Genomic DNA, 14,785 nt, shown 5'->3' with positions numbered 1-14,785 from the left:
GCTTCCTGATAACATGTCCAAAGTATGTGAGACAAAGTCTCACCATCCTTGCTTCTAAGGAGCATTCTGACTGTACTTCTTCCAAGATAGATTTGTTCGTTATTCTGGCAGTCTTGGATGTGCAGTGGTTAAGAGGTTAGGGCTGCTCACCAAAAGTTCGGCAGTTCAAATCCACAAGCAGATCTTTGGAAACCCTATGGGGCAGTTCTATGCTGTCCTATAGGATTGCTATGAGTCAGAATTGACTTAACGGCAATGGATTTGAGTTTTTTTGTTTGCTTTGTTTTGTTTTCTGGCAGTCTATGGTATATTCAATATTCTTCACCAACACCATAATTGAAAAGCATCAACTCTTCTTTAGTCTTCCTTATTCATTGTCCAGCTTTCACAGCCATATGAAGCAATAGAAAACACCATGGCTTGGGTCAGGTTCATGTTAGTCCTCAAAGTGACATTTTGCTTTTTAACACTTAAAGAGGACTTTCACAGCTGATTTGTCCAACGAAATGCGTTTTTTGATTTCTTGACTGCTGCTTCCATGGGTATTGATTGTGGATCCAAGTAAAATGACATCCTTGACAACTTCAATCTTTTCTCTGTTTATCATGATGTAGCTTATTGGTCCAGTTGTGAGGATTTTTATTTTCTTTATGTTGAAGTGTAATCCATATTGAAGGCTGTAGTCATTCATCTTCATCAGTAAGTGCTTCAATTCCTCTTCACTTTCAGCAAGAAGGTTGTGTCTTCTGGTAAATCCTCCCAATTCTCTGCCTCAAATTCCAATGAAGTTTCTGTCCCTGCAATGCATGTCTGTCTCTAGTTTCCTTGAGTTGAAATGCTTGGTATTGAAATGTAAGGTATTTCTCAGGAAAAAGATAGTAAACTTTAGGATAAAACGTTTAAGAGCTATTTCTTACATCACAAGAAATTCATTGTGAAATACCTCTTGGTACAGTCCTTCATTATACTTAGAGAGCTTGAAACTTCTGATCATGTAGAATAGAAGAGGAAACATGTGAATTACATAAAATTACATTTAAGTGTAATTAAAAATAAAAACATATCCTTAACAAATTAACATTTATTTGCAAAGCTTTTGATAAACCACAAAATTTTGTGAAACTTTCAGATAAGCCACAAAATCTGGGGAATTACTGTAAAAAAAATTTTTTTAATCATTATGCATAAGGTCAACTCCTAAAGTATTTCTCTCTTTGTGTAAAATAAATCAACTTTCAACTAAAGAACCAACCAACCTAACCCGTTGCCACTGAGTCAATTCTAAGTCATAGTGGCCCTATACTGGTAGTAAATAACATCTACCAAAGCCACAAAACATGATATTGAGAAAAAAAGAAGGGTAATTAAGAAAAGCAGAAGTTAAAACACATATTTAGATTCTAGTTAACATTAGATGAAATCAATTTAAAACCTGGTACCAATCAATTTTCAAGAAAATCAGGTTTCTTGAGCATTTACTGATAGTTTTAAAATGACAAACCAGGCCTTTCTTTCAAGGCACCTCTGGGTGAACTCTAATTTCCAACACTTTGGTTAGCAGCCAAGCCTGTACACCACTCAGGGAGGCCAGCAGAAAAGAATACAGGTGTACCTCATTTTATTGTGCGTCATTTTATTGTACTTTACAGATACTGCATTTTTTACAAATTGAAAGTTTGTGGCAACTCTGCACCAAGCAAGTCTGTTGGTGCCATTTTTCCAACAGCATGTGCTCACTTTGTGTCTCTGTATCACATTTCAGTAATTTTAAAACATTTCAGACTTTTTCATTATTATTGTATCTGTCATGGTGATCTGTGATAAGTGATCTTTGATGTTACTATTGTAACTGTTTTGTGGCACCACGAACCACACCCATATAAGATGATGAACTTAAGCGATAAATGTTGTGTGTGTTGTGACTGCTCCACCGACCAGCCATTCTCCTGTCTCTCTCCCTCTCCTCAAGCCTCCCTATTCCCTGAGACATGACACTATTGCAATTAGGCCAATTAATAACCCTACAATGGCCTCTAAGTGTTCAAGTGAAAGAAAGATTTGCATGTCTCTCACTTTAAATCAAAAGCTAGAAATGATTAAGCTTAGTGAGGAAAGAAAGTCAAAAGCCGAGACAGGCTGAAAGCTAGGCTTCTTGTGCCAAACAGCCAAGTTGTGAATGCAAAGGAAAAGTTCTTGAAGGATATTAAAAGTGCTACTCCAGTGAACACATGAATGATAAGAAAGCAAAACAGCCTTATTGCTGATATGGAGAAAGTTTTAGTGGCCTGGACAGAAGATCAAACCAGCCACAACATTCCCTTAAGCAAAAGCCTAATCCGGAGCAAGGCTCTGATTCTCTTCAATTCTCTTGAAGGCTGAGAGAGGTAAGGAAGCTGCAGAAGAGAAGTTTGAAGCCAGCAGAGGTTGGTTCATGCAGTTTAAGGAAAGAAGCCATCTCCATTACATAAAAGTGCAAGGTGAAGCAGCAAGTGCCAATGTAGAAGCTGCAGCATGTTATCCAGAAGATCTAGCTAACATAATTGATGAAGGTAGCTACACTAAACAAGAGATTTTCAATGTAGATGAAACAGCCTTATACTGGAAGACAATGTCATCTAGGACCTTCATAGCTAGAGAGAAGTCAATGTCTGGCTTCAAAGCTTCAAAGGACAGGCTGACTCTCTTGTTAGGGGCTAAAGCAGCTAGTTGAAGCCAATTCTCATTTACCATTCTGAAAATCCTAGGGCCCTTAAGAAATACTAAATCTACTCTGCTGTGCTCTATAAATGCAGAAACAAAGCCTGGATGACAGAACATCTGTTTACAACGTGGTTTACAGAATATTTTAAGGCTACTGTTGAGACCTACTGCTGAGAAGAAAAGATTCTTTTCAAAATATTACTGCTCACTGACAATGTACCTGGTCACCCAAGAGCTCTGATGGATATGTACAAGAGATTAATGTTGCTTTCATGCCTGCTAACACAATATCCATTCTGCAGCCCATGGATCAAGGAGTAATTTGACTTTCAAGTCTTATTATTTAAGAAATATATTCATAAGGTTATAGCTTCCATAGACAGTGATTCCCCTGATGGATCTGGGCAAAGTAAATTGAAAATCTTCTGGAAAAGATTCATCATTCTAGATGCTATTAAGAACATTTTTGATTAATGGGAGAAGGTCACAGGCTGTGAAGGTTGATGAATTCCAAGATCAGCAGACAACACCACAAGGTTTCTCCTGATTCACGTAGCTGCAGGGGCTGGCAAACCCAAGATCAGCAGATCGGGGAACAGGACTCTTGATCGCAGGCTGTGAAAACTGATGAATTTCAAGATTGACAGGTAAGCTGCCAGCTCAAGTCCCAAGAACTGGAAGTGAGATGAAAAGAGGCAGCTGCTGGGTCTGGAACAAGACAAAAACCTTGGCAAGGTGAGCAGGAAGGAAGTAGCTGGCAGAGGGCAGAGAGTTGAAGCTGAGGGGTGTCCTTCTGTGGCTGTATGAATTCGGAGAGGCCTCTACCCTGATCTACGGACTTGGGACATTCTAACCTCTACAATCACGTGAGCTATTTCCTTGATATAAATCTCTCTTGATATATATTTATACACTTTACTGGTTTTGCTTCTCTAGAGAACCCAGCCTAAGACAATGAGCAAAGAAAGTATTTTCTTGAGATGGAATCTACTCCTGTGAACATGCTGAAATGACAACAAAGGATTTAGAACATGACATAAACTTAGTTGCAGCAGCAGGATTTGAGAGAACTGACTCCAGTTTTGAAAGAAGTTCTACGCTGAGTAAAATGCTATCAAACAGCATCCCATGCTACACAGAGGTCGTTTGTGAAAAGAAGAGTCAACTGATGTGGCAAACTTCATTGTTGTCTTATTTTAAAAACTTGCCACAGCCACCTCAACCTTCAACAACCACCTGATCAGTCAGCAGCCAGCAGCAATACCCTCCACCATCAAAAAGATTACGACTCACTGAAGGCTCAGATAATTTTTGGCATTTTTTTGCAATAAAGTATTTTTTAATTAAGGTATGTACATTGTTTTTTCAGACATAATGCTATTGCACACTTAATAGGCTACAGTATAGGGTAAACATAACTTTTATATGCACTGGGAAACCAAAAAAACTGTGTGACTCACTTTATTGCAATATTCACTTTATTGCAGTGGTCTGGAACTGAACTCACAATATCTCTGAAGTATGCCTGTACTGAACTAAAACAGAGTTTTTGCGCTGTAGGAGCTCACAGGCTTGAGGGGGAGATAGGTATTCAAGGAGATAAGTTCAAACAATTCCACCTGACTAAGAGATACTGTGGAAGCAGGGAGCAGGGAGGGGCATTGAAGTGGGCAATGGGAGTAGAGAAAGTAATTGGGATGCTTCCTGAGGGAGGTGAAGCCCGTGCTGATGCTGACATGAGGACTAAGAATTAGCCTATCTCCTAAAGAGGGTAGAGAACTACACAGAGAAGCAGGAAGCAGGCAAAGTCCCCAGGGACCCACTGAAAAGCAAGGCGTACAAGGGAGAGTGTTTGTTCTCAAAAAGGGCATGAAAAGGCCTTGCAAGTTCTCTGACTGCCTCTCAGTTAATAGTGGAAGAAAGCTCAAAAGTTCTGCCTGAGATTTGACACCACCTATGTCTACATGACTTAACAATTTGTTCCAGGAAATTCCTTTGCTCAGGAAAAAAGGACTGATAAACAGTCACAGGTCACAAAATATGGTCTCCCTGTAGCCTTGAGCACCTTGTATTTAGTCAGTCTATTTGGAGAGGTGAAATGAGGTGAAGACGCAGACAAGGGGTTTTTGTTTCCAATAGACACTAGAAAGAGGGGCTGAGAATTTCCTCTTTTCAAAGGCTTAGAAGAGTGTTGATCTCTCCAGGGTTTGCTCAGTTTGAAAGGCTGACATTATCAGCCTCTGTGGGATATGGCGCCATAGTTGACTGTTCTCCTCTCCCTAAGACATTGCTTTTCTTCTTATCACTAGCCACTCCCCCATGTTTACCTAGTACTGTGCAACTAACCTCTTGAGGTTTATAGGATTTCTTTAAAGTCAGCCAGCTTAAACCCTTCTAAAGGAAAAAGGGCCCTTCACTGTTTGCATCTCAGGAATTTGGAGCAAATTGCTATCTTTTTATTATTTAATTTATAATTGACTTAACCAGTCTCTTGTATGAGTGACTGTCACGGATTGAATTATGTCCTCCAAAAAAATGTGTGTATCAATTTGGCTAAGCCATGATTTCTAGAATTGTGTGGTTGTCCTCCATTTTGTGATTGTAATTTTATGTTAAAGAAGATTAGGGTGGGATTGTAACACCACCCTTACCCAGGTCACATCCCTGATCCAAAGTAATGAGAGTTTCCCTGCACCACCTTTTATGTCTCAAGAGATAAAAGGAAAGAGAAGCAAGCAGAGAGTGGGAACCTCATACCACCAAGAAAGCAGGGCCAGGAGCAGAGCACGTCCGTTGGACCTGAGATTCCTGTGCAGAGAAACGCCAGACCAAGGAAAGACTGATGCATCACAGGGACATTTCCTCCAGAGCCGACAGAGAGAGAAAGCCTTCTCCTGGAGCTGATGCCCTGAATTTGGACTTGTAGCCTACTGGACTATGAGAGAATAAATTTCTCTTGTTCAAAGCCATCCACTTGTGGTATTTCTATTGGAGCAGCACCAGATAACTGAGACAGTGACCTTAGTTGTTCTCCATGGCCTTTATCTGCTAGTTCAGTTTCAAAAGACTGATGGGCAGCTCCTTGTGAAGGACCAGCAACCCCTCACCTAAATCCCAGAATGTAAAGTTTTAACATTCTTATCTCATGAAAAAAGGAATATTTAAAAAATAAAGTGCTCTTTTTAAATAGATACTAGGCATTCCTACTACAGCATAATAATATTTTTCTTGAGAGTTGCAGAGGTATGCCCATTAATTCCTTCCTTCAGTGACTAAATTCAAGAAACTAGAATATTTGACAAATTTTTCAATTCTTCATATATATGCACCTCCTTCTAAGATAGATGTATCCATGTAAATTTCAAGGAGCCCTGTGACACTGTGGTTAAGAGCTTGGCTGCTAAACCAAAAGTCGGTAGTTTGAATGCACCAGCTGCTCCATGGGAGAAAAAATATGGCAGTCTGTTTCTGTAAAGATTTAAAGCCTTGGAATCTCTATGGGGGCAGTTCTCCTCTGCCCTATAGGGTTGCTATGAGTCAGATTCGACTTGAAGGTAATGGATTTCGTTTTCAATGCAAATTAAGACTCAGGACTGATCACTTGGGTATCCAAGTTCTTCAGAATAATTGTGCAGATTTAAATTTCATATGTTCCTGGGTCAGAGCCATATACCAAAAAAAAAAAAAAAAAAAAAAGGAAATTCTATCATCAAGAAGATTTTAAAAAACCGTTACTGTCAAGTCAATTCTGTCTCATAGTGACCCTATAGGAGAGGGTAGAACTGCCCCATAGGGTTTCCAAGGCTGTAATCTTTACAGAACCACATGCCACATCTTTCTCCCAAGGAGCAGCTGGTGGGTTCGAACCAACAACCTTTCAGTTAGTGGCTGAGAGTTTAACCACTGTGCCACCAGGGCTTCTTCAAGAGAGAATAGGATTTGTTAAATCCCATCTCTAGAGGAGAAGTTATAAACTGAAGTCTTGGGATAAGACTGAGGGAGGAGAGAAGGTGGGAAGAGCTAATCTGAGCCAAGTGCCAAGATCAAGCATAATAGCAGTCGGGATGTGGTTGAACATAGGACAGATACAACAGAGACAAACTCAAAGGAAATCCAGAAGTGAAGAGTTGTGGCATTCAAGAACAGAAGCATATCAGTATCACAAGCACTAGAAGTTGGGGTAGACAGTAGAAATACTATGCCATTGTTGCCTTCCCACTCCTTTCATGACTTCACTGGTGCTGGGAAACTTCCAATATTCATCAGCACGTAGTACTCAGGGGCAGAGCTCCAAACAGTGCCTGAGAGCCCTGACTTGCTACCTAAGGCTTTGCCTGGGCCAGTGAGGTCTCAAGAGTCATATAGTTCACCAGCTTACCAAATGTTTAAATAGAAAATCTGATTAGAGGCCGGTTTCAGCAATATTATAGATTGAATAACCTGAAAATCCTTCATCTACCAAAAAATGCCAGATAAACATAAGCAAATGTCCTTATAAATGTTCATCTGAGAATTCAAAAAATAAAAGAAATTCCCAGTGGCCAAAAACAAAAAGAAAACTAAAAATCGTAGTAATGAGTATATGAGTTGATGCCAAGGCAGCTGTGAAGATGGAATGGTGCCTGATTTCATTACCTAGGGGCTTGGGTATTAACTGCACATGGAAACAGAAAATAAAAGATCAGAGATTCACATAATTGGAGTTTGTCACTCCCCTCCTCCACATGAAGTCAGAATCCTTGGAAGTATACCTCCTGAATCAAATGGACTATAAAAACTTTAGAGTTGGGATTTAAGGTTTCGTCTCCAAAATGTAAAGAGCTTGGAAGCTGTCACTTTTGTGCTTATGACAAGATAAAGCTGTACAAACTAAAAATCAGTGTTTGGGGTTTTTTTGTTTCTTTCTTTGTTGCATCATAGAAATCCTGTCAAAAAGAAGAAAATGATAGAGAAAATCAATGAAACAAAAAGACATTTCTTTGAAAAGATTAATAAAATTGATAAACATCTAACCAAGAAAAAAAGAGAGAAGACACAAATTACCAGTATGAAAAATGAAAAAACGATTTTCCTTACTGATATCATAGACATTAAAAGGATAATAAAGGATTACTACAAACAATTCTATGCCCACAAATTAGATAATTTAAATGAAGTGGACCAATTCCTTAAAACACACAAACTAAAAAAAATCCACATGGGAGAAATATATAACCTCAATAGTCCTATATTGATTAAGAAATTGAAGAATTAAAAACTTTTCAAAAAAAATTCTCTCTAAAAGCACCAGCTGTCACTGATGAATTCTGCCAAAACTTTAAGGAGGAAATATTATCAATTCTCCACAATGTCTTCCAGAAAATAAAAGCATAGAGAATACTTCTTATTTTATGAGAGTTGTGTTACCTTAATACCAAAATCAGATACAGACATTATAAGAAAAAAACATATAGAACAATATCACTTACAGACATAGACACAAAAATCCTCAACAAAATACAGCAATGTAGAAAATGAATTTTAAGCTACAACCAAGTAGATTTTATTCCAGTATGCAAGGCTGGTTTAACATCAGAACGTCAACCAATGTAATCTACTGTAACAATATACGCTAAAGAACAAAATCCGATGATTTTATCAATTGACACAAATAAAGCATTTGACAAAATCCAACCCTCATTCATGACTACAGACACTAAATATGAGAAAAAAATTATTTTCCAACCAAGAAATTTTTGGTCCTATATTTCTTTTAAATGTGATTCCAAATGGGATAGTTCTTTCTTTAGCTCATCTCTTTCTTGCAGTGGTTTATCACATACAATTAAAAGAAGCCAATTGGTACGTTCAACCTTCTCTCTGAAAATCATCTTGCCAGGGCCCACACTTCCATTGGGTACATCTTTTGCCCAATGTTTCAAGACTATATATCACAAGTTACAATTTTCCAAACTTGTAATAGCAGCAAGGAAGAGGAAAACATATGACTAAGAGACAGGGTTTCAACATAGAAGAGAGATAGAAAGAAATGACCAGGGTGATGGTGAAGGAAAGTCCTGGTCTAGAAACAGTGACAATGGAGCAGAGCTGGAGGGCTACAAAAAGGATAGCTCCAAAACTAACATAAAATCCAGAGACCGTTTGTATTTATATATTTACACCTGACCTAGAGTTTGATGTATTAGTAATTGGTGCAGCAAATTTAAAAAATAAAGTACAAATATTAACTTGTGAAAAAATAAGAAATTGTGTAAGGAAATGTAATAGTAATGCTCTACATATCTCAACTGTAGCTAATGAGTTACATTTTCATAATAAAGTAAATATTAAATGGTGATTTAACCAAACCTCATAATCTAAAAATATTAAAAAGTATGCATCAGTGAAGGAAGATAACTTGGCAGAAAGACTTTTGGAGGGTCAAGTCTTCATAATCACAGTAGGACATCAATGGAGAGAACTGAAAAGTCAAAAAACAGCCATATAAACATTAGTTTTTAAAGGGAAGGAAAACATCAGAAGAAATAGATAAAAGAATTGAAAGTGGTTGTCTCAGAAATTAAATGTGGGGAAAAATTGAGCAGGAACTAAGCGTTTTCTGTTAGATCACTAGCTGTTCAATTTGATTTCTAAAAAAACTAAGTACAGACTGGGGGCAGAGCCAGCATCGTGTCCTAGACACATGCACCATGCTTTCGCTCTGCAGCAGAGACCTGAAAAACTAAGTAAAACAGATAAAACCGTCAGCCCTGGAACCCTAAGCATCAAATCAAGGGATAAAGAACTAGATCAAACATCAAATGGAAGGAGAAGCTGAAGGGAAACAGGTAAGGAGGAGAGATACAGAGTGGAGGTCCACTGCCAACTACCATGGCACAGCATCATCACCTTGGAGCCCAGCAACAAGAACCCTGGACAGGCAGTACTGGAAGGCAACTTCACAGAACTCCCTATAGGAGACAGAGCACCCGGTAACTAGAGAAACACACCCTCCCACCCCTCAAACTTCTGCCCTGAATGCCACCTCCACCTCTTCCCAACAGGCCATGCAGCACCGCTCAACTAGAGAGCTACCAGCCTACCCTCACTCCGTGTCCACCTTACCCCTGCCATGCCATTTTTTCCCCTTTCTTCCTTTTCTTTCTCCCTCCCACCTAGCTTCATATGCCAACCTTACCCCTTCCCGATGGGCGATGCTGCACCACTGCAGATAGAGAGCTACCGGCCCGCTGCCAGCCAGGGTCCACCACATCTCCACCCGCCAGCTCCTGCCATGCCATTTTTTTTTCTTTTCCCTTTCTTCTTTTTATTTCTCCTTCTCATCTAGCCTCGTACTCCACCCATTCCCAATGGGCCATGCCACACACTTTGGCTAGAGAGCTACCGGCCTACTGTCACTCTTGGTCTGCCCTGCCCCACCAGCCAGCTCCTGCCACATTGTTTTTTCTTTTTTCCCCTTTATTTCTTTTCCTTCTCCCTCCCACCTAGTCTCATATGCGATCCTTACCTCTTCCCATAGGGCAATGCTGCATAGCTGCCTTTAGAGAGCTTCCAGCCTGATGTCAACCCAGGTCTGCCCCTTCCCCACCTGCTGGCTTCTGCCACACCATTGTTTTTTCCTGTCCTCCTTTTCTTTCTTCCTCTCACTTAGCCTGGTACTCCACCTCTACCCCTTCCTAACAGGCCGTGCCATGCTGGTTTCACTAAAGAGCCACCAGTTAGCTTCATACACCATCTCTACCCATCCTGCCAGGCCACTCCATGCCTCCTGGGCTAGAGAGCCACCAGCCCACTAGTTCACTCCAACCACCTACAAGTTCCCACAGTGCCTTTTTTCATTTTTCCCTTTCATCCCCGTCTTTTTCCCTCTCACCTAACCCCATATACCACCTCTACCCCTTCCTGCCAGGCATGCAGCACTACCACGGGTAGAGGACCACCATCCTATCACCACCCTAGGTACTACCAGCCTGCACCTGCTGCCTCACACCACTCCATTTTTCCCTTTATTACTTTTCCTTCTCCCCCCCCCCCACATGTAGCTCTGTACACCTCCTCTACCACTTCACACCAACCCTAGCCATGACACCACAGCTAGAGCTTCCCCTGCTGAGGGCCACTGCTGCACAAGCCTGCACTGCCCTCCCTTCTTGCCTCTCAAACAGCTGCTGAATGGTGGGAAGCAAGCCCATGCAACTGCCTGTTTGACACCCTCGTCTATCTGGCAAGGACTATAAATGCTCCCACATGGCTAGAACAACATCAGGAGACAGACAGTACCCACAATCACCTAGTCAAATAAGTCTACAGCAAAGTTGGCTCACTTTTCCAGCTGCTGCTCTCCGTGCATGAACAAGGTGTTAAGAGCTATAGTGTCCACAGACGAGCAAGCAGCAAAGCATGCCTGGCCTACCTGCCCTTAAATAAAAACAAATAAATTTTAAAAAGAATCAGAATGAAACAAAAACCATACAATCAATAAAGAAAATGAAACCATAAGGTCTCAGAGACAGCAGACAATATCAAAGCATATAAAAAGGCAAGACAAGATATCTCCAGAAAGGGCAGCAAGTGACCAAAATAAAGAATCAAATAATCTTCAAGTAGAAGAAAAGGCAGTGAAACTACCAGGTACTGAATTTAAAAGACTAATATTTAGGACTTTCTAAAAGATTAGGAAAGAAAAACGCAGACAAAACCAAGGGAAAAATAGACAAAATCATGGAAAACACAGACAAAACCAATGAAAATATAGACAAAATCAAGAAAAACACAAAGCAAAAGAAAAATTCAATAAAATAATACAAAAGAACAAACGTCAAAATAAAAAAAAGTTAGAAATCATATGAAACAGCAACTAAAAATCAAAGATAAACAGCAAAATTTCAGAAATGTACAATTCAATAGAAAGTCTTAGGAGCAAATTTGAAACAATAGAAGACAAAATCAGTGAGACTGAATACAAATCCATGGATTCCATTTTGTTTGAGGAAAAATCAGAGATAAGAATGAAGAAAAATGAAAAAAAAAAAAACCTAAGAATTATGTGGGACACAATCAGGAGAAAAATATGTGCATGATTGGAGTTCCAGAACAAAGGGAGAAAACAGAAAACACAGAGCTTATTGAAGATATGCTGGCAGAACACTTCCCAAATATCGTGAAAGACAAAAAGTTGACCATCTGAGAAGCTCAAAGAACCTCATATAAGATAGACCCCAAAAGAAAGACACCAAAATATATCATAAACACACTTGCCAAAACCAAATACAAAGAAAGAAACCTGAGAGCAGCTCAAGAAAAAACGAGAAGTCACTTACAAAGGGGAAACAATAAGACTAAGATCTACTTACTCGGCAGAAACTATACAGACAAGAGGGCAATGGGATGACATATATAAAACGTTGAAAGAAAAAAATTGCCAAAAAAGACAGAGCCAGAAAAAATGAACAAAATTCAAACTCACAAAGAAAGACCAGACCTACTGATCTGACAGATTGGAGAAACCCAAAAGTATGGCACCTGGACACCCTTTTAACTCAGTACTGAAGTCATTTCTGATGTTCACCCTTCAGGCAAAGATTAGACAGGCCCATAAAACAAACAATAATACACGTAGCTCAACCGTGTATACAAGACTAAATGGGCACACAAGCCCAGGGGCAAGGATGAGAAGGCAGGAAGGGACAGGAAAGCTTGAAGAATGGAAATGGGGAACCCAAGGTCAAGAAGGGGAGAGTGTTGACACATCACTGGGTTGGCAACCAATGTCACAAAACAAAATGCATATTAATTGTTTAATGAGAAACTAATTTGCTCTGTAAATCTTTAACTAAATCACAATTTAAAAATTGATAAATTTTATTGTATGTTAATATTCCTCAAAAGAGAAAAGAAAACTACTACTAACAAAAGATTCAGCAGAGTAGCAGGACACAAGATAAACACAAAAATCAGTTGGATTCCTATACACCAACACAGAGAATTTCGAAAAGGAAATCAGGAAAACAATATCATTTAAAAAAACAATACCCTAAAAAGATAAAATACTTAGGAATAAATCTAACCAGGAACATAAAAGTCCTATGCAAAGAAAACTTAAAAAAAAACTACTGCAAGAACCCAAAAGAGGCTTACATAAATGGAAAAACACACCATGCTCTTGGATAGGAAGACTCAACATTGTGAAAATGTCAATTCTACCCATAGTGATCTACATTATAATGCAATCCTGATCCAAATACCAAGAACATTCTTTAATGAGAAGGAAACACTAATCACTAAGTTTATATGGAAACAAAAGAGGTCCTGGATAAGCAAACCATTACTGAATAAAAAGAACAAAGTAGAAGACCTCACACTACCTGATCTCAGAACCTACTATACAGCCATGGTAGTCAAAACAGCCTGGTACTGCTGCAATGACGGACACATAGACCGATGGAACAGAATCGAGAACCCTGATGTAAATACACCCAGCTATGGTTGGCTGATCTTTGACAAAGGACCAAGGTTCATTAAATGGAGGAAAAGGCACTCTTTTTAACAAATGGTGCTGGCAAAACTGGATGTACATCTGTAAGAAAATGAAACAGGACTCATATTTCACACCATACATAAAAACTAACTCAAAATGCATCAAAGACCTAAATATAAAACCTAAAACGATAAAGATCATGGAAGAAAAAATAAGGATAACACTAGGGGCCCTAATACATGGCATAATTTCAATACAAACCATAACTAGCAATGCACAAACACCAGAAGATAAACTAGATAAATGGGAGCTCCTAAAAATTAAACAGAAAGGTGATCCAACCAAATGCGGAAATTATAGAACAATATCATTAATATCACATACAAGCAAAATTTTGCTGAAGATCCTTCAAAAGCGGTTGCAGCAGTATATTGATAAGGAACTGCCAGAAATTCAAGCAGAATTTAGAAGAGGAAAGTGGAACCAGGGGTATCATTGCTGATGTCAGATGGATCCTGGCTGAAAGCAGAGAATACCAGAAAGATGCTTACCTGTGTTTTATTGACTATGCTAAGGCATTTGACTCTGTGGATCATAACAGATTATGGATAACACTGCAGAGAATGGGAATTCTGGAACACTTAATTGTGCTCATGAGGAATCTGTACAAGAGGTAGTCGTTTGAAAAGAACAAGGGATACTGCATGGATTAAAGATAGAAAAGGTGTGTGTCAGGGTTGTATCCTTTCACCATAATTATCCAGTTTGTATGCTGAACAAATAATCTGAGAAGCTGGACTATATGAAGAAGAATGGAGCATTAGGATTGGAGGAAGATTCATTAACAACCTGCGATATGCAGATGACACAACCTTGCTTGCTGAAAGTGAAGAGGACTTGAAGCACATACTGATGAAGATCAAAGACCACAGCCTCCAGTATGGATTACACCTCAACATAGAGAAAACACAAATCCTCACAACTGGACCAATCATCAACATCATGATAAATGGAGAAAAGATTGAGGTTGTCAAGGATTTCATTTTACTTGGATCCACAATCAACACCCGTGGAAGCAGAAGTTAAGAAATCAAAAGACACATTGCACTGGGCAAATCAGCTGCAAAAGACCTCTATAAAGTGTTGAAAAGCAAAAGTGTCAGCTTCAGGACTAAGGTGTGCCTGACCCAAGGCATGGTGTTTTCAATTGCCTCATATGCATGAGAAAGCTGGACAATTAGTAAGGAAGACCGAAGAAGAATTGACTCCTTTGAATTGTGGTTTTGGCAAAGAATATTGAATAAACCACGGACTGCCAAAAGAATGAAAAAATCTGTCTTGGAAGAAGTACAACCAGAATGCTCCTTAGAAGGAAGGATAGCAAGATTATGCTTCCCATCCTTTGGACATGTTATCAGGAGGGATCAGTCCCTGGAGAAGGCCATCATGCTTGGTAAATTAGAGGGTCAGCGAAAAAGAGGAAGATCCTCAATGAGATGGATTGACACAGTGGCTGCAGCAATGGGCTCAAGCATAGCAACAATTGTGAGGATGACACAGGACTGGCCAGTGTTTCTTTCTGTTGTACATGGGGTCACTATGAGTTGG

This window comes from Trichechus manatus, unplaced genomic scaffold, assembly GCF_000243295.1.
Source record: "Trichechus manatus latirostris isolate Lorelei unplaced genomic scaffold, TriManLat1.0 scaffold00055, whole genome shotgun sequence".
Classification (NCBI taxonomy): Eukaryota; Metazoa; Chordata; class Mammalia; order Sirenia; family Trichechidae; genus Trichechus; species Trichechus manatus.
Note: the sequence above shows the minus strand (reverse complement) of the source record.